Here is a 21013-nt window from a genome sequence, read left to right as displayed (position 1 = left end):
TCCAGGCCCTGATTCCTGGTTAACTGCAGCCAGAGCTCGCTTTCAAGGTAGTTTCTTCAGATCCCTTCCCTACCCTAACCACAGTGTGGGCTCTGGCCCCACCCTTACTCTCTACACCACCATTCCACATTAGGGTCTTCCTGTCCCTCTCTGTGACCCAGGACTGCCCATGACCGACCCCACCCAAGAACAAGCTGTTGAACCAGGTGCCATCAAAGGGAAGAAATGACCAGAGATGGCTAACTTGAAGATTTCACAGAATAGTCCATGAGACAAGGAATATCCTGAACCAGTGAAATGACATAAGAGGAAGTCAATGAATTCTAACCTCAAGGGCAAATCCTACAGTACACTGGCTCTCAAATTCAGCTACACACTGGAGCCACCTGGGAGCTGTGCATAGTAGTGACCGCTGGACCACCCACTGGCCCTGGGCTGATGGAATGGCTCTGGGCTAAGATGGGACACTGGGGTTTGTAAATTACCAGTTGAGTATAATATAAAGCAAACTTTGAGAACATTGCTTTTTTCCCCACATGAAGAACTGTGTGCATACAGATGCAGAAGTACACAAATCTGCAGCATAAACCTCCTTGAGGGCCATAGATTAAATGCACTGCAGTCACCAGCATCCTGGCTAGGAACACCACCAGCCTCCTATTTCCACCTTCCAGGTGATTGCAGCCCTGCCATCCAAGCATGGAGGAGTCCTCCCTGCTGAGAAATTTCAGTGTGCAGAATGGAGAGCACTCTCTCCTGGGAGACCTTCTTTGACAACAAGTGCACTGGAGAAGTTGAAATCAAGTGGGAGGCACATGGGCAGGCTTCCTGGATGAGGCCCTATTGAAAGGAGGATGAAATCTGAGGAGTGGACCAGAGAGAGGAAAGATGGGAAGTACAGCAAGTACATTCAGAGCCGAGGTCAGGCCCAAAATACAATGTTGGCTGACAAGAGAGCCCTTGCACCAGGATCAACAATTTTAAGAAGGCAATGAGGAGTGCCTGAAAAGATCAATTCCAAAAAATTCCATGGAAACCCACTCATCACACCTTTCTGAAAACACTGGAAATGTAGGTTTCATGCAAGGAACTCTGGGTGACAGATGGCAAAGTTTGCCAAATGCAAACATGCCTACCAGCTCTGAGAAGCCATTCTCATTCACGCTGCTTCAACCAGGGAAAATCCCCATGTGCTCACTGAGAACAAGTTAGCTTGTGCCACTTGAAGCTGCTTCAACAAACAGCTTCACTTCTGCACTTCTAAGCTGTTCTCCTCAAGAACTTTCAGAGCACAGTTCAGGCATGAAACACGAAGGGTGCCGGAAAGAGTTCTCTTGAATCTAGCATCACCAACTTTCAGGAAAAAAGAGGACCAGCTGAGAAGATCAGTTCTCCAAAGTCTCACTGACATCCATTTGTCACACTTGTTTACAACATTCACTTGAAGTGCAGGTGCCCACATGAGTGAACAGTTTTTTTATCATTGGCACAGAGGCTTCAATGTGTAAGCATGCCTGTCACCTGTAAGAAGCAGTTTTGAATTCTTCTAGGTCCACAGAAAAAAAAATAGCATGTGCTCACTTACAACAAAGTTAATCAACAAAGCAAATTGAAACTGCTTGCAGCAAACAGCTTCCATTCTCCCATTCCCCAGCTATTTTCAGCAATCGCATCCAGAGTCCAATTCCAGCTCAATATAAAATGTGTGCTCCCAAGGAAGCCTGTATAATTGACATCATCCAACTTGGGGAGGCAAGGGGAATGCTGAGAAGATCAGTTCTTCAAAACTCCTACTTTTTCAGAAAACTCATTGAAAGGCAGGGTACCCACTTGCAGCCATCAGTGGTTGACAGATGGCACAGAGGCTTCAATGTGAAACCGTGAATGCCAATCATTACAAGTGCTTCTGACACACTCTAGTGCAACCTGGGACACCCCAAAGTGCTCAATGAGAACACACTTTGTTCCTGCAAGTGGAAGCAGCTTGCATGAACTGTTTCAATCAGGAAATTCCAAGCTCTTCTCAGCAAGCACATTCAGAGCACAGTTTTGGCCCAATAGAAAAAGGGTCCTAGCAAGAGGGTCCCACACCTACGATCACCTTCATAAGGTAGTTTCCCATCTTCTGTGTGGAAGTGGGTTTCTCCTTGGCCCTTATGCTGTGGAGGAGACCACTAGGAGCTAAGCTTCATGCAGGACCATCTGACCTGGACTTTTTGCAAGCCCTATGAAGCCCTCACACAAGCTCAAATGCTACAGGACTCTGCAGACCAGTCCATGCAACAGTAGACACTCATTCATTGTCTAGAGTCTACAGGTTCCTAAATGCATGGCATTCATTATCATCAAATGCACAATTTTGATCAAAAACCATCACAGTAGATCAGGTAACAAATCATCACAGTAGATCAGGTAACAAAAACATATATATTTTAAAATAATAATATATTAGTGGGAACAACAAATACAGGATAGAGTAACAACTGTGTTACTAAACAAGGTCAAAGACAATGGCAAACTATAGATTCAAACTTTGAAGCAAATAGTAATCAATGTAAATATTCCTGGGCTGCCTCAGCCCCACCCAGGCACACAGCAGCAGAATGGTTTTGCAAGCATCCTCAGGAGGGCTGGAGCCTTCTTTGCAGGACGAGAGGGAGGTTGAGGCTGGATCTACTCATCATTCTTTTGGGAGAGGCTCCTTTTCCTCAGCACGAAGTTGGGTTTTGTGTGAGGGTTCTTTGCGTAAAATACGTTGGCCTGCGCTGGAATCCTCAGCTCTGGGGAGAGAGGGGTGTACAAAATAAAGTGGCTCAGGAGGTGCTCCCTGGGACACCCCAACATCTGAGAGCCTGTGCCAGAAACGAACTGAGCCACACACCTGAGAGCTCTCCAATTCAGCACCAATACCAACAAGACAGCCTCCACAGTCCTCCCTGAGGAAGAACTAGGCAGAGCACTTCAACAGACCTAATGTCTGTTCCTACCAAAGGCTTTGGACTCCAAAACATCCCAGGTCCTCTTGCATCTGCCAAAGCACACCACTAGGGTTTGCATCTGAAATCTCCCAAAAAGGCTCTTGTGCCGAAGATTCAGACCCCACATGAGCCATCTTCACAGGTGGGTTTGGAGGGAAGCATTGGATGGTGAGTCCTCTGATGTCAACATGAAATTCTCATTCAAGATGAATACACTACTGGGAGGTGGGAGGGACTGGAAGAAAGGTTGAGCATGCTTGGAGGAAGACCTAAACAGGGGTGCGCCCTGTGCAACAGTACCTTGTCCCTGTTGGCTCCACTGAATCCTCATTCTCCAAGTAGAGGTCCTCCTTCTCCTCTCTGTCTTTCTCTCTCTCCCTCTCTCCCAGCCTTGTTCTCTCTCTCCCAGTCTATGCCTTTGTGGCAAGGGCTGAGGAGCTGTCCACTGCCACACACTAGAGCTTTATGGACAGCCTCAGTGCACAACCAAAGAGAAAGTTGTGAAACCCACAGAAAAGGCCTAGGATTCTCAAGTATGGCCACAGTGAGGACAGGCTGACCAGCACGGATACCACATTAGAGCCACGCTTCTGCGTTGGTGGAGCCTGCCTCTATGTGAACCAGGCTTCTGAGAATGGAGGCCACATTCCAAATGCTGCCCTCCTGAGAACAATGATTCCAAAGACCAGCAAAGGGACTGCTTCCCTCCGACATGGTGTATGGCCCAGTGGTGCCATGACCTTGAGTGGGGGAATACAACAGCCAGCTTCTCCTTCCTCTGAACACCTCTTTACTGTCTCCCTCCTCTAACCTAAAGCCTGTTCTCCATCCCTTCTGGGTTGGATGTGGGGATCTCTGCTATGAATTTCTTAGGCTTCCAAGGCCCCAGACAGACTTCCTCTTCCATAGACATGAAGCAAGGAGAGTGATTGGGACACTCCCCTCTGCCTCCCCTCCCCTCCCCCAGGGCAGCCCAGCTGAAGGATAGGAGAGGTCAGCATAGAGGCTTTTCCCCAGCAAAAGCAGCTCACAGCATCGGGGAGAGTTGGTGCCACTTGCGTGTTGGGGGTGGGGAACGAAGTGAGTCCCCCGTCCTGTCCCGCCTGGCCCCCCTCCTGGGCCTGTACCAAGGGAAAGCACCATGAACAGTTGAAGTCCAGGGAGCAGACCACACAAGGGCAGTCTAGGGTGAGCTCAGAAGGCACAGGCCACAGGATGTGAAGCACAGGAGAATTCAGCTTTGAGCCACCAAACTTTTGGGGGATGATAAAGAAACCAAGTTGGTCTGGAGATGCAGCTCATAGTAGAGAGCTTGCTGCAAATGTGCCAGGCCCCGGATTCCATCCCCAGACCCCAGCTCCTCACACGACATGCTCACCTGCCCCCCCACACACTCACACACAACACACGGGCACACTCACACGTACAAAAAAGTGCCCGACCAAGTTCATGGCGCAGGCTCTCAGGAGCTGACATTCAAACCAGGCCTCTGTGCCCCTTTGCCATGTCTCCTCCTCCTGGAGGCCCCACACGGGAGTCTCTGGGCCTCTGTGACGTGCTGGGTGCAGGGGACAGGACAAAGCTGAGCCTGTGCAGATGAAGCTCAGAGACCCTGGGACATCTGACCCCTGGGGCATCCACTCAGGAACTGTGTAGTGCAGGCCCAGTGCTGCCTGCGATGCCCAGGGGAGCACATGTGCCCTCTAAGAGGCCAGCTCTCCTTTGGCAGCCAGCCCAGCCTCTGACCCACCTTTGCACCTGCTGGTCTCACTGTCAGCCACCTGACCCCTCCCTCCTGACTTCAGGAAGCCTATTACACTGAGCAGTCTTCCACCCCCCACCCCAGGATCCTGCGGCTATGCTCCTTACACACTGGTGGGAGAGGTGCCCAGAGGGTGCAAATGCTCAGCTGGCACAGCTCTCTGGGCCACAGGCCTCAAAGATAGCAGCCACAGCTCCCTTTGCTGTGCTGCTCTGGTGCTGTCACACCCTGGATAGCACAGGTGCTCACAGTCACCCCAGCGGGTAAGGAAGGAAGCTGCCCTGGTGGCCTCCAGTGCCCACGCTGGACAGGGACAGTGCTGAAGGCACACACTCGGGGGTGTCTCAAGAAATCACTGGTCCTAAAGACACCGCTTCTGGGTTTCCCTCGGAAATGTCTGAACTGACCCAACAGTCACCAGTCCCGAGTGGCAATCAGGAAACCGGAAACGCAGATGTATTCTAAGAATAAGTCACACACCTGATCCCAAGGCAGCGAGGGACAGTGGACACTCAAGCCCAATAACACCGTTTCTCCTGGGTTCACATTGAAATGACCACAGTTGGGTGGGATTGGGTTAGATTAGACACATTTCCAATCTTTTCCATCTGTGTTCTCATGCAGCTCCTGAGAGTTGGGAAGCACCGACGGCTTGTGTCTCTGTCTGCAGGGAGTGCTGGTCTCTCCCCGGGGAGGAAGACTGTCCCCTCCCTGAGGGCAGAGACCGGCTGGCCCGTGCGTCTGCCGTGCGTCTGCTGAGGATGGTGGGTGCCCCCACCCGAGCACCGAGGAAGAACGCAGGGGAGGATGAGGCTGAGAGCAGAGGCCAGTCCCCAGGACGGGGGACACGGAGGGCAGCCGCTTGTCCAAAGTGACTTCTGAGGCTCCTGCGGGGCCCGGGAGCCGGCAGTTCAGAGTAAAACCCGAGCAGGTCGGACACACACACCCAGCGCTCCCTGCCCAGGATGGAAGCCGAGGCCTCTCTCTCTCTCAGAGGCACCTGACCTGCCTCCAACCCCTTTCCCCAGGGCAGCAACTGCTCCAGTCCCCACCAGGGCTGCAGGCAGGGTCTTCCGCCCCCTCTGCCACGGCCAGCAGCAGCTCTGCTCCCTCACCCACAGCCAGGCCTGACCGCACCAGGCCTGCCTCCCTCCAGGCAGCTGAAGGTCTGACACTGTCACTCCTCCTGAACTGACAATGACGGCAGAGCTGGTGGCATGGTTTCTCCTGAGCACCTCTGTACTCTCATCATGACAAAATCCTCGAGCCCCAGGAGCCGTCGCTGTGGGTAGGATTGAGAGCACGGAGCAGGGAGCCAGGCTGAAGAGCCAGCCTCTATCTGGGGCAGGAGAGCACCCAAGCCTGAGGCTGCGAGCGCGTTCTTGGATCTCCGTGCGCAGCCGGGCACAACCCGTGACTCGATGAAACAGGGGCACTGTGCCACGGCAACACACTTTTCATCCACAGACACCCCAGCGTCTCCTAGTGCCAGACCCTCCATGGCACTGCCCACAGGGACGCTCGGCCGGGACCCTGCACTCTGCTCCAGGGCAGAACAGGAGCCTTGCACCGAGGTCCTGTGCGTTCCCAACCAACACAGCCCCTGCTCTCACAGCCAGGTTCACGTTCCTGCTGCTGCTGCCGCAGTGGCGACCCCTTCGAGCTGCCCCAGAGGTCACAGGCCAGCAGAGTCAGGGAGCAGCGTGACTTCCCTAGGACAATGGGCAGCAGAGCCCATTGGCTCAGGGAACTGCCCACAGGGCTGGCAAAGATGGGAAGGCAGACAGGTGGGGTCCCGCCTGGCCCCCCTCCTGGGCCTGTACCAAGGGAAAGCACCATGAACAGTTGAACTCCAGGGAGCAGACCACACAAGGGCAGTCTAGGGTGAGCTCAGAAGGCACAGGCCACAGGATGTGAAGCACAGGAGAATTCAGCTTTGAGCCACCAGACTTTTGGGGGATGATAAAGAAACCAAGTTGGTCTGGAGATGCAGCTCGTAGTAGAGAGCTTGCTGCAAATGTGCCAGGCCCCGGATTCCATCCCCAGACCACAGGGGAAAAAAGAAAAAAAAAAGGTGTGGCCTTTTCCAGAGCTCCCACCTGGACACAGATGCAGACGGCCCTGATTCCTCTCTCTGGGCCTCCCGTCCAGCTGTCGGAACTCCTAGGTCCTCTGCAGACACACGACTTGGGGCACACTGTGCTCCCCTGGGGCTCCTCTGGTTTTACTGTGAATATTCACCAACTTTAAGATCCCAGGGACCAATGGTAGGATCCTGGTCCTGTCATCTGTCATTGGAGGAGCTCTTGGCCAGCAGGTGGGGGAGGGGTGGCATAGCACTCAGGCCACTTCTCTGTGCCTGCCTGTCCTAGTTACCTCGGGCCATCGACAATCAGGCAGGTGCCAAGCTCCCCAGCAGCAGGACAGGCGCGTTTTTGCCTGAGTCCTGGAGGGGCTTTGGTGATCTGGCACTGAAGCAGCACCCACCACCCCTGGTTGGTTATGGTGGGGTTCAGGTCGTGGCCCTGACGAGGGGTAGCAGCTGCCCTCCTCCACCTGGGTCTGGCCACAGCCCCGACAGGGATGGAATCCAGAGGGCCCAGGGCACCCTGAAGTCCTGACTCTGCCATGGGCACACTCCGGCCCGACTTGCTGCTCGCAGCAGATTAACTGAGAGTTAATCTGAGTTATGTAACCACCGCTCCCCACTCGGTGGCCTCATGAGTCACCAGCCCCTTTGAATTCCTGGAAGGGGTCTCCCAGGAACAAAGAGCAGGGTCAGGCACACCCTGTTTGTCTGCTCTGGCCCCAGCGAGCCCCTGCTCCCGCCTCCCCCTCCTGTCTGACTGGCACTGGGCAGGAGCAGCCCTCTCAAGCCAGACTTCAAACGTGGAAATCTAGATCAAGGATATATTTGGCTTTCCATCTAATCTTTACATCAATTTGGTCTCTACTGACTTGTAACCCTTTGAAGAAAACTTGGCAGCTCTGTATTTAAAGCAGATGACTCCAACGCCACCCCCGGGAGGAGCCCTGGCTCTCTGGGCTCCGTGCAGACTGCAGCTGAGCTCTGGGCCCACCCACCTCATGGGGACCCAGGGAGCAGCTTTCTTCCACACCCTCCAGGTGTCTGGTGGGCTCCCACCCAGGCTCAGGGGCACAGGGCACAGGGGGCACAGAGCCACATCTTCCACATGCCTAGTTTGTGTCAGAGACAGAGGCTGGGACCAGGGTGATGTGTCTGGGGTGGGGCACGGCCATCCCCAGAGCCACCCCTGCCAGAAGGCTGAGGCACACAGAGGGGAAAGCAAGCTGATCCTTCTCCAGGGACCCACAGACAGACGCCCCAGGGAGGTGCAGAGCTATCTCAGCTCAGCTCCTGTGCTGCCTGGCCTGCTTCGCTCTCCAATGCACAGAGGCAAAGGACGAAGTGATTAAAATAAATAGACAACAGAGACCAGAGGCGGCTGGGAGGGGTCCACCCCCCCCCCCGCTCCCCAGCAGGACCGCAGATCCCCAACAAGGGCCGAGCTTAAGGAGGACGGACTCATGTTGCTGAAGATTTGAGCTGCCTCCTAAATTTGTGATTTATTCGAGCATTATTGTCCCTGATGGGTGTCACAGAGGCTGACACTACACAGATTCCAGTGGCAATCAATTTAGTAGCAGCAGCTGGAAGTCGGCACCAGCCAGGATTCACCAGGGGCGCGGTGCTGTGGACAGAGCGTTGGACTCCATCCGTCGGGCTCTTCAGCTCCAGCTGCTGGGGGACTTTAGTCAGGGACAGTGTGAGCCAGCTCAGCGGGTCCCTGCGGGAGGCCCGGGCACATGACAGCAGGCACACTGAGGACTTGAGGAACCGAATGATATGGTTAGACATGCCCGGGGCCCAGAGAGAAAGAGGCAGTGGAGCCTCGGGGGTGAGAAGAGACGAGTAACCCCGAGGCACACAGCCTGGGAGTGAGCACGGGCCCTCTGCAAGGGGTCGCAGTCCTGAGCAGGCTGGGATGGACGTGGGAAGCTCCACTTGCCACCAGGCAGCCAAACTCAGAACTCGGGGAAGCCTGCTGAGTAAGCACACCCTCTGGGCTGCTGCTCCAGAGTCTCCTTCAAGGGCTGCCCTTCCCTGTGCTGGGAAGTAGCTTTGCATTTGGATGCAATTAGCACCACCACCACCAAAAAAAAAAAAAAAAAAAAAAAAAACAACCAGAAAAGTAGATCGATTAGACTCCATCTGCTTCTCTCTCCTAAAAAGTCAAGGCTCCAAGTACAGTTCAGCTCCAACACAAAAGGAAATAACCAAGCCCAGACTTCGCCTTGGAGCTGAGAAGCCCCTCCCCCAGGTTAAAGGAGACTCTTCCAGGCAGAGCTTGCACTGTCTTCTGTGGCCTCCACGGGAGGTTCAGCCTCTACCTGTCCGAACCAGCCTCCAAGCTCGGTAGCAAGATGCTCAGTGCTCACCTGGAGAGCCAGGCAGCAAACCTGCAAGCAGAGGCCCAGGGCTTTCTGGAAAGGAAAAGTGCACCTCCAGATCGTGAGCAAGAAACCCTTGTTCCCAGCCCCTGTGCCTCCAGAGAGATGTGCAGCCACCAGACCCCCTGGCTCAGGCCTCTCACCCTAGCCAGGAGTTGGCACTAGCAAATATGACCGAGTGCTCTGCCATCAAGATCGTGGAGAGGTGACGGCTCATCCGTAGAGGCACATTTACAGAATATCTCCCGTGCTCACATTGATGGGGAAAAACTAAAGGTCATACTTCAAAATCACCAACAGAACTATTTCTGAAAGCAAAACCTCAGGAAGCTCTTAGGTGGGGATGCTGTAAAGGAATTGTTTTAGAGAATTTTGAATCAAAAGAGAGGTTTCTGTGCATAATATTTGTTCTCCTCTTCCCTTATCAAAATGTATTCATCTTTCAATCTAGTAACTTAGCAATAAAAAAAAAAAAAGCCTGAGCCTGTTCAAGTAAGTTGCCATCAGCAACCTAGTGGCAGGAGGCAGCTCCGGAAGCATTCAGGAGCTAAAGGCGACTGCCGGGCAGGGTGGAGAACTGTTTGGTCATTCACCAGGCCCATGGGGTCTGGCAGAGACCCGGGACAATCCAGAGCTGAAGCGCATACTGCAGGCTGGCAGGGCACCTGGATCCGGGTCATCTGGGCAAAGCTGTCCTTGCTCCCTTTTGCCGACACCCCAAGCCCAAACCTTATCTAGCCCAAGCACACCAATCAGTTGATCCAGGCCCAGCAACAACCAGCACCTCACAGGATCAGCTTCATGATTAACCTCTTAAATCCCACTGCCACAATTAAGTCCCATGGACAGGCAAAGGGATGCCAATGAGAACATTTGACAATTTTCATGAGATGTGTTAAACAGCATTTACCCCTGCGTGCCAAATCGACTCATAAATCAAGGGTAGCTAGAAAACCCTTGGCAGGCTAGTCCCCTTTCCATTTCTCAAAATCAGGACGCGCACTCGTCCTCCCTCCCTTTGCCCCACTCTCCCCAGCTTCACGCCAGGTGGGGGCAGCGGAGGCAGCCTGTTCTAGCAACTGCTGACCCCCTTCAGCCCCATCGCGGGAGCGCAGTGCATCCCAGTGGACAAACTCGAGTACCGCAAGCAGGTTTTCTCCGCCTCCACCTTAAGTCCTCTTGGCTCTGGGCTCCATCCCGGACCCCAAAGCACCAGCTCTGCAGGAGACCCTGGCTGGAGCGAGAGGGGTAGAAGATAGCTCTAAAGGGGACAAGTGCGTTCTGGTTGGCCCTGGGGCCCCCAAAGCAGGGGCCGATGGAGTCAGAGTACCCCGGTGGGTGGGCAAAGTTTGCTGAGAAGGGTCCTTCTGAAAGCTCCCGTCACAGTGTCTGGGCTAGAACCCTGTTTGAGCGGGCCCTGGAGTCGGGGACACAGACCAGCACCCTGGCTCACCCACGCGGATTGTGTGCATGTGAGTGGTTCGGAAGGCTGCCTGCTGTTGCTCCCCCAGAACCCGGGGCTCTCCAGTCTCAGTTGCCCGCCAGCTGTGTGCAACAGTCCGCTCGGAGGTCACCCAAACACAGCTGGGTCGTCAGCTGGGATCCTAGGAGGCTCCGGTTCAGTCCCGGGCCCAGAGGAAGAGAGAAGGGCGGGTGGAGCGGCTGGTTCAGCTTTCCTCCGACTCCACCTGCAGCGCTCTCCCCGGGAGCCAGGAGCGCTGGCTTTCCCTAGAAGCCCAGATTTCTGCGCCCGCCGCCGCGCCCAGCAGCCCATGCCTCGCCCTGGGCTCCGGAGAGGAGGCCGCTGGGGCGGCCGGCCAGGACACTGCGCTGCTGGCGCCGGCAACTGCGGGCGCACCCGGCCAGCTCCGCTGCCCAGGTTGTTGGGGCGAACGCCGCTGCCCGGACCCTGGGACACAAGGGATCTAGGAAAACCGGCCGCTCCCTGCGGGGCCGCGGGGCTCTGGTCTCCAAGCGGCCGCCCTACCGCCCCGGTGCGCCCAGCTGGCCGCTTTCGGGAAGCGCGGGGGGGGGGGGGGGTGTCTCTTTATTTGCAACATGGAGGAAAGCGCTGCTTCAGCCCAGCCCGTCACCCACGCACCCACACGCACCGTGTTGTCAGCCGGGTTGCTCACCTGAGTCCTAAAAGATGTTGAATCCACATGGTCACGTTTCGGGGAGCAGAGCCTCAGACCTTGCTCGCCCCGGCCATCTGCGCGGCGCCCGCGCCCGCTCGCTTCAGTCGCGGTCCCGTGGCGCCGGTCTCCGGCTCTCGGTCCGCCGCCGCCCGCCGCCCGCCGGCCGCGGGGCGCACAGCGAGTCAGAGCGCAGCCGCGCGGGGCTCCATGCCGGCCGGCGCGCTGCCGCCGTTGGGGCGCATGGCTCAAGCGGGCCGGCCCGCGGGGACGCACATCCTCTGGCCGGGGCGCGGGGCTGTGGCCCCCTCCAGGGGCGACACAGCGAAGGTGGCGGCGAGGCGGGGCGCGTTCCGGTGCTGTAGCTGCGAAGCGAGAGTCTGAAAAGGCGCGGCTTCGCCCTCCCGGGCGGCAGGGAAGAGGCCGGCGGCCCCGCCACGAGCGGTACGAGTCTCGCGGTGCGCGGCTTTGCCTCCAGCCGGAGCCCGGCGCCGAAGAGTCGGCGTTGACCGCTGATTTGGACGACTGTCACTCCGGCGGACGAGAGTCCGCTCACTCGCCTCAGGGTCAGGGGGCTCGGTCCAGGGCTCCGCCGCCGACAGGCGCTGCTCAAGTTGCCCGGGAGCTCCGTCTGAGCGCTCGCTCTGCAGACGGCCGCGGCCCGGAGGCTGGCAAGAGGCGGGCAAGGGAGGCGCGCGGAGCGAGGGCGCCGTGGAGCGCAGGGCGTGGGGACGCGCGGCGGCGGCGCCGCGCGGAGGAGGCGCGCGGGGATCCCGGGGCCCCGCCGCCCGCACCCACCGCGCCCTCCGCAGAGCCGCCAGCGCCGCTCGGCCGCCTCCCTCGCGCGTCTGCCTCTCCGCGCGCTCGCCCCCGCCTCCTCGAGCCGGTCCCAACTCAGCCCACCCGGCCGGGCTCACGTCACCCGCCTTACCCACCCCTCGAACAGGAGCCCGAGCCCCTGGCCGGCCCCGGCTCTAGTTCACCACCACGCCTCGCTGTAGCGCTGCTCGCCGCGGGGGTCTGTGCCCAGCCTGGGCGACTCTGCCGGGGGCGTGGGTCTCCCCCGTTCCCATTCCCGGCCTTGTCCCGGTCCCCACCTTGGAAAGGCTCGAGAGAGGCCGCAGGCTCCGATTGGACCGCTGGCGACGCCGGATGGTGTTGCCACGGTAACCGGATGGCATGCGAAGCAGTTACAGTTCCGACCCGGTTAGGAGTACGCCCAGTGGACTCAGAGCGCTGATTTGGGGAGGAGGCGTCCTCGAGGGAGGACTGACACGTGGAGCGGGGAGCGGGGGCTGTGCGAAAAGTTTCCTCCCGCGGGAGCTGACCGAGCGAGCGCTGCGCAGAAGGCTGCCGAGGAGGCTGGGTTGGGTCCTGCTAGCGATTCGTTCTAGGGCTGCGTGTGCCGCCGACTCGCTGAGTTCCTGGTTGGAGCTTTAGTGTTTCTGACCCGATTATCCAACAGTCCCTGGGCAGCCCTCCTGGCTCTCCAGCAGCTGCTGCCTGGCCAGGCCCCAACTCTGGAGCCACCAAGAGTTCCAGGGAACCTGGGCCTCCTCGACTCTCCACCAGTTCCTTCCCCACCCCAGGGCTTCCTTGGTGTCTACCCCAGGGAGCTGTATCTGCAAGAGTGTGAGTAGAGGCTGACAGCTTCTGAGGGTCCCTTCTGTCAGAGATAACCGTCCATGGAAGGCCGGATCTGCCAGCTCCTCGAACTGTTTGGACAGAGCCTACTTCCAACTCTCCATGTTGCTGGGGGAAATACAAAATCAGGAGTCTCAGAAATCAAGGCTGAGCACTGAAACATGCAGTAGAGGAGAAGCCAGACCAGGACCACAAGGAGAGTCTAGCTAGGGCCTCCCCCTGCGCTCCCGCACCCAGGAGGGATCGGTCAGCACAGCCTGCTTTGCAGGTGAGGCCTCCCTGGGAGGGGCAGCCAGTGGGCAGGCAGAGCCAGGCCAGCTGGGCTGGGACTTGTCATATCCCAGGAGGCCTCTCACCCAGAGGCTTCCAGCCTGCATCCAGCCGGAAGGAGGGACCCACCTGCTGCCCTACCAAGATTTCTAGGAAGTGGCGGGTGACATTGAAGCATGCTGGGAGGAGCCTGGACATGGGTAGACCAGGTGCACATTTACTGACTGGAGTCCTGGGTCCATTATCTTCACCTCCCAGACCCTCAGTCTCCCCGTCTGTAAGATGGTTTCCTATTTCCTTCGACATAGGGATTTTTGCAAGGACTGAAGGAGTTGACCTCCCACACAGTGTGACTGTTGTGGTCTGTGTGCCAGTCACCCCAGACAGACAGCGGTGAGTCAGCACTTTGTGTGCCCAGATCTCCCGGGTCTTCTTCCCCCAGAACCCTCATCTGAAGGGATTCTATTAAGCGGCCAGGGAGACAAGGAGGTCCTGCCAAGAACAAGCTGGACCCAGGGGCACCAGCAGAGGCTCAGTGCCCGCACTGCTGCCACCTAGCGGTGGCAGAAGCCGGGTGCTGCACTGACAGGCCTTTTCTGCAGCTGGAATATAATATGGTCCCGGAAGAGCGGGGCTTGACAGTCTGGGGCCAGCTGGGCTGGGGGAGGGCAGGCTTGACTGGGTCTGTGCTGGGGACCCCGTCCACAGCCTCATGGAAGCTGCTAGCCTGTTTCAGAACATTTTAAGTGCACAGATTACAACACACAAGATCATAGACACTGACATCAAAATGAATTATCAAAAGATCAGCCTAGCGGGCGGGGTGCAGCTCAGGGGTGGTGTGTGTGCACAGCATGCGAGAGAGGCCCTGGGTTCCATCCCCAGCAGGGCCCAGGAAGATTAAGGGAACACACTTGCGGAGGGCAGTGAGCTTTCCTCTTTATTAATGCATTAAATAAGCAATTGGCAGATCCCAAAATACCACAGTTTTGATGCCAAGATGAGTGGAGATACCTGCAGGTCCTGTAGTATCTTGTGGAGATGGCCGTGGTTTCGAGGTCAGACTGTCACGAGTACTGTCCCGCCACTGTCATCTGTCACTCACACTTAGGGAAGGACATGATCGAGTTCACTGAGGTTAGCAAAAATAAAGATGCTGTTATCCCCCAAACAAGCTTAAACAGGCCCCTTGAATTCCACGCCCAGGTCCTGGGGGTCCCCGGAATAAGGAGATAACAGATGAAGTGTTTTTCTGGGACCAACAACAGGGACAAGTGGCAGCTGGAGTCACCACGGGATGGCGGCCAGGAAGGACCGCACCGTGGCTGGCGGCTCCTCCACTGCTGGGCAGGTGGGGAGGACTGGCTGGACCTTCCCGAGGTGGCTCTCGGCCAGCTGTCCTCGAGGCAGTGCCCACCGACTCGATGACCACATGGCCATTTGTTTTATATATTGTGAAATGAAAAACACAACCTGGGGATATGCGTCCCCCATGCACACACACACGCATGCTCCCTCTCGACGCACATGCACACCACATGCCTTCACACGCACGCATGCACCCTTGATCACACCCACCCGCTTCCGCGGGCACAAAGGCCAGCTGCTCAGAGGACCTGGCATGCCGGGCAGCCTGCAGCTCCTCTGGCCCGTCTGGCTGGCCGTGCCCACCTGGGAGACATCACGCCAGGCCCACCGTCCACCGTGGCAGGGTGGGCCGGTCGCCTCATCTCTGGCCTTCCTATTTTCTCGACAAAGGAGCTGGCCGGCCCCACGGGAGGCCCTCCCCGAGGCTCTCCGAGGCCATTTACCTAATGGCCTTCACAGACTCGACTATTTTTAAAACCCATCCAAAGCCAAATTGAGCTGCCATTGTTCATTTTTCTCTCAAGGAGGTAAATGTGGCTTAAGCATGACGTTTGATTAAGTAGCAGAGTTTTGGGTTTTAAATGGGAGGGAATTGCTGATTAAAATTATTACGAGTTTCTTTACAGCCTCCGCGCTGACGTCTCCCCGGCCTCTCCTGCTTGCTTTCCCTCCCGGGGAGGCTGCTGCTGGGGGCTTGGGGGCTTGCCCTTGGCTGGGTCACAGGTGAGAGCAAGGAGCTGAGAGAGCCCCCGCAGAAAGCAGCCGACCAGGACAACCACCCCACAGCCCAGGGCCACCCGAGGGGCCCACTCCAGGCCCTGCGACCTGCTGGAGTCCACCTGGGGGAGAGGGAGGCCCAGGGGCCGCTGCTGGCTCTGGGTGGCGGTGGACTCCCACGCAGGAGGTAGGAGGGCTGCCCGAGGACTCCGTCTGGCCCTGGCCACAGGGAGGTTCTCCTTTCCAGGCTTTCCCAGGTCTGGGTTGAGGGGCGAAGAGGAGGAGGACCCATCCGCCTGGTGAAGTTGGGGGCACAATTTGAAAGTGGTTCTCTGGCCCCAGGTGGCCTGCTGGAGAGGTGCTGGGCAGGAAGCTGGAGGGAGAGGGTACGTCCCAGCAGAAACCGGGCAGAGGAAGACAGGAAAGCCTAGTTGGAGGCTGAGGAATCCCAAGGAGGGGCCACAGGGACTTTCTCATACCTGTGACAAGGACCCAGATCTAGGGCTCCTGCTGGAGTTACGGGTCTGTCCACTTCACAGTCTTCCAGGACTTCAACTTTCCTGTGCTACAGCAGGGGGGCAGGGTCTTCGCCGTGGACAGCAGCAGGGGACAACAGCAGTGGTAGAAGGCTCCAAGAGGGACTAGGATATGTGACCAGGCAGGAAGGCCGATGGGGGAAGGGCCCCCTGGAGCTGGGGACAGCAGGGAGGTGGACTGCACACCGTTCTCGGTTGGGCTCTGGGCAGATTATTAGGCTATAAGTGGCGGTGAGCATCCATGGCCTTCACTCCACTGTGACGTCCACTGGAAGTGGAGGGGGGCATAGGCACTCTGGCACTGACCCAGATGAGGGCCTGGAGGAAAGACCCCTAAGAGGACCCCTGGGAACAGGCGTGACCTGTCAGAGGAGGGCGGAGAGGAGGCCAAGGGGCCGTGGCTGGCTCTCAGCAGAGGGTGAGGGAGGCCCACAGGGTCCGGAGACCCTCAGATGCAGGCAGAAAAGGCAGAGTGTGCCCAGAGTCTACACTATCGATCTCTCCTGGATCAGCTCATGAACCACACAGGTCAGCAAGGACCGGATTATGTTGTATCAACAAACACGCCCAGAGCCGGTCGGTGTCGCTCAGCCAGGCCCGTGGCGTGGGCATGGCAACAGCCATCGACAGCCCGTCGGCCTTGCCCTTGGTGTCTTTGTCTGAGCCAGACCTGGAGGAGCTTCCTCGCTGAACACTGGGTCACTCACACAGCCAAGGACAGGCGTCAGGAGATGGCCCTGCTGGGAGGGGTGTGCCACTGCTGCACATCTCGGTGGCCAAAGCAAGTCACTTGGCCAACCAGTGCTGGTGGGTGAGGAAGGAAACCTTGCCCCAGGTGGGACAGGCAGCTCTGGGGACAGCCGTGCTGGCTTCATGCTCCCCAACGCCAGCAACTCGCAGCAGAATCTCTGTCTTCTCCTGGAGCCGCTCAGCATGGGATCTGTGGGAGGGACGTTCTCCTCAGGGGCTGAGCTGAGACCTTCTTCTGCCTGCAGCCCCGACAGAGACCCTGAGAACCCAAAGCTGGGGGATTCCAGAGCAGAGCTCACCTCTGCCCAGGTGCCTGCATGCCATGCAGGAGAGCAGAGACAGATGGTCAGGGCAGTGGGCATGGGGTGAGTGGTCCACCTCTAGCTCTGAGATGGCCAGCAGTTTGCTTCTATCTAGGGAGGAAGCTGAGACCAGTCAGGAAAAGACCATCACCATCCTCATCTCCACCACCATTGTCCTGTCTCCTCCATCATCACCACCACCATCACCTCAATCACCACCATCACCAACACCATCATCCTCACCTCCATTAATACTCTCACCTCCATCACCACCACTATCAATTATCCTCACCCCCCAATCTCCATCACCATCACTATTCTCACCTTCATCACCACCTCCATCACTACCACTATCCATCATTAATATCATCACCATCATCACCACCACCATCACCTCCATTACCCTCATGCCCATCACCATTATCATCCTCACCTCCATCACTACCAGTGTCCATCACCAACACCAACATCCCCATTACCCTCACTTCCATCAACACTACCATCCTCACCTCTATCATGTCCATCACTACCACCACATCCTCACCTCCATCAGCTCCATTATCACCATCACCACTACCCTTACCTCCATCACCACCACCATCACCCCCACCTCTATTATCACTTTCACCTCCATCACCAGCACTATCAATTATCCTCACCACGCTCATCTCCGTTACCATCACCATCCTCACCTCCATCACCACTTTCATCACTACCACTATCCATCACTATCACCACCACTATCACCCCCATTACTCTCACCTCCACCAACACCACCATCCTCACCTCTATCACCTCCATCACTACCACCACATCCTCACCTCCATCACTACCACCACATCCTCACCTCCGTCACCACCACCACATTCTCACCTCCATCACTACCACCACATCCTCACCTCCATCACTACCACCACATCCTCACTTCCATCACCACCACCATCACCACATCCTCACCTCCGTCACCACCACATCACCACCATCCTCACCTCCATCACCACCACCATCACCACCATCCTCACCTCCGTCACCACCCCATCATCCTTACCCACATCATCATTATCATCACCATCATCATTTTCTCACCTTCCACTGGAGCCCAGACCATGTGGGGAGGACTGTTGTCCACGCACCAGCAAGCAGCTGCCCCTCCATAGCCCCTTCTGGGCCGGTAATTCTCAAACCCCATCTTCCCAAGCAGGGGCACTGGTGGCATCCGGGCTGTTTGCTGCCAATCTAGAGAGTAATGGAGTGGAAAAGCCACTTTCTCTAACGATGCCTTGTCTGCGCCTCTATCCTCAGGCTGGAAGAGGCTTCCGGAACATGCTGAGGAGGAGGGGGATGTGTCACTAACTGAGCAGCCTGATGCGGGACAGACATCTCCCAGTGCCTGGTGAGGTCTGCGGTTCGGCCCAGTCCCTGAGTCAGTCTTCGGGGCGAGGTGTGCGTGTGTGGTCTTGCTCAGCCTCCGCAAGGCCAGAGGGCTTTGCAGTGACATCCCCGCTAGGTCTAATGTTCCAAATGTTTGTCACCAATACAGCGGGCTCTGGAGCGGAGGGTGGCCATGCCCACAGGGCCAGCAACAGTCGCTTTTCCTGGATTGAGAGCCATCCCAGGGGTCAGAGTGGAACCGTGTGTTGGGGTGAGTGGAGCTAGGCGGGGCCTGGCTGTCTGCCAACGATTGGTGTGGCTGAGGGACCGCCTGCTGATGTGCAAGAGGGCTGTCCAGGTCTCTTGGCGGGAAAGAGACTGTGGTGGGGTCAGCTGTGGCCTGGCTGGGGTCATGGCCTCTTTAGGTGCACTGTGGAGGACACCCCAGGGACAAGCACCTCCCACCCCACTCACACCCTGCTCCCTGAGTCTGTCACAGAGCGGGACCCTGATGGCAGTGTGTGCCCAGGGCAGGGCCAGCCACTCTGCCAGCTGCTGGGTGGGGGCTCCCCAGTGCTCGGTTAAGCTGGCCCAGGTTCACCTTGGACGTGGGCTCATTCACCCCTCCTGGCACACACTGCCACCGCAGTGCGACACCTCCTCCTTGCCAACATGACTGGTGGGGACACCGCGTGGTAAATGGGACCCACGGAAGGCTCTGCTTTTCAAGAGCAGCTATGGCCAACGGTGGTAAGCTGAAGTGACTTGGAGGGACATCTGGCAAACTCTGAAGGAGGGGCTGAACCTCTGGCTCACACTTTTACCTTCTTTACCTTCCCAAGCCCTACCTGGGATGCAGAGGGGAGGCAGGAGATGGAGCAAGGAGACCATCACCATGAGGTGGCAGGTCTGCGAGGGAAGTGGTGTGTTGAGAGCCTGAGCTGCAGGACAGGAAGGTCAGGGCCCTGTGACGTCGTGGGTTGGGATCAAAAGTCTGAACGGGGAGATGCCCCTCGGTGCTGTGCTGTCCCCGAGGTCCCTGTGGTCCCCCGCCTGCCTCTCCGAGCTCCACGCCCACTCCTGGCGGTTTCCGCATCGGGCAGGAATTCCAGGTCCCCCCCCCACGCCCCCACCCTCATCTTCAGGGAAACTTCACTGAAGGAGGAGGTCAATGCTGAGTCCCACGGGACTGTGGCATCTGGCCTGGGGGCACCTGAAGAGGCCCTGGAGAGGGCAGGGAGCCCCCAGGTCTGAGCAGATTGTAGAAACTCACTCAGGCCACAGCTCCCGAAGGAGTGGCGGGTCCCCTTATTCAGGGGACATGAAGCAAGGAGAGCGATTGGGACACTCCCCTCTGCCTCCCCTCCCCTCCCCCAGGGCAGCCCAGCTGAAGGACAGGAGAGGTCAGCACAGGGGTTTGTCCCCAGCAAAAGTAGCTCACAGCATCGGGGAGAGTTGGTGCCACTTGCGTGTTCGGGGTGGGGAACGAAGCGAGTCCCCCGTCCTGTCCCACTGCTTACCAGCTGCCATCTCAGAGGGTCACCTCACGGGCCACGATTCCCTCCGGGAAGCGGGAGGAAATCACTGCTGCCCCTCGTCGCCCCCGGGAAGGGTCCAGGACACCCTGGGTCGCCTGACCCCAGGAAGCCCGAGTCCCCGCCTAGAACCCGCCAAGTCTCTGCAGACTTGAGATCCTCTCCAGGTGACTCTGATGCCTCACGCACGGTCCATGTCTCCTAAGGAGCTGGCAGCCATGCTGTCAGGAAAGGCCTCGGCACGTGCTCAGTCCACAGCTGGGCGAGTCTGAGAGGGACCGGCCTTGGTGGGGAAGGCCCCCGTCAAGGAACTGTGGCCCTCTCCTGTCACCATGGCTGACAGGCAGCACCCAGGGACACACCCAGATGGGACAGTGCTTGGCATCCTGTGCCTGGACGCCAGGTCTGACCACTGCTGGAGCAGGCCAGGGTCACGCAGCTTCAGCCACACAGTGCCTCAGGTGATGGCCCGTCTGGGACGGACCCCGGGGAGGCTCCGGTCACCCTGGACATGCTGCCTGGGGCTGCTGCCTCCCTTGACTTCTCAGAACATCCCTCCATGGCCCGTAGGTCTGCAGTGACCCTGTGTTTTGGAGGTGGTCCGTGTTGGGAGCTTGGTCCTAGGGTGGCTCTGTGGCCCCTGGAACCCAAGAAGCAGAGTCTGGTGAGAGGTCACCGGGGAGGCTGGCTTGGAGGGGTCAGGAGCTCTGGCGGGCCCCCCGTTCTTTGGCTTCCTGTCTCACCCTGTGCTGTCCCCGCACTCAAGTTCCATCCATGACACTGTCCACTGCAGGTGGATGGGGTCAAGGTGGCCCTCGCCGGAGCTGGCCCCCTGCTGTTTGGACGTTTGGCCTCTGAACCTGGAGTAGCATAAACCTCTCTTCCCCACAACACCGGGCCTCAGGCGTGGCACGTGGAGATGCAGAACAGACGGACACGGGCCACCTTGGCTCTCTGAGGCCACTGTAACTCAATCCCCTGGGGCGGCTCGGCCAGCGGCTGCTTATCTTCTCCCAGACCTGGGGGCCCAGGAGCAGGCCTGGCAGGTGGGCTCCTCCGCAGCCCTGACCTTGGCATCCAAATGGTCTCTTCTCAGGGGTCCTCGGTGGTCTGGCCTCTGCAGGGGACCCCAGTGTGTCCTCCTCTGGTGACGAGGCCATGCCCTGCCCATG

General features: G+C 57.8%; 1 long non-coding RNA gene across 1 annotated transcript; it reads right to left on the bottom strand.

Moving 5' to 3' along the window:
- Positions 1-2408: 2408 nt before the first annotated feature.
- LOC144372059 (uncharacterized) lies at positions 2409-12439 on the bottom strand. Its single transcript, XR_013432100.1, has 2 exons — positions 11349-12439; positions 2409-2780 (listed from the first exon to the last, which is right to left on the bottom strand). It is a non-coding gene; the product is annotated as an uncharacterized LOC144372059 (long non-coding RNA).
- Positions 12440-21013: the final 8574 nt, after the last annotated feature.

This window comes from Ictidomys tridecemlineatus, chromosome Y, assembly GCF_052094955.1.
Source record: "Ictidomys tridecemlineatus isolate mIctTri1 chromosome Y, mIctTri1.hap1, whole genome shotgun sequence".
NCBI lineage: Eukaryota > Metazoa > Chordata > Mammalia > Rodentia > Sciuridae > Ictidomys > Ictidomys tridecemlineatus.
The sequence above is the reverse complement of the archived record's forward strand: the minus strand, read 5'-3'. Positions and strand labels throughout refer to the sequence as shown.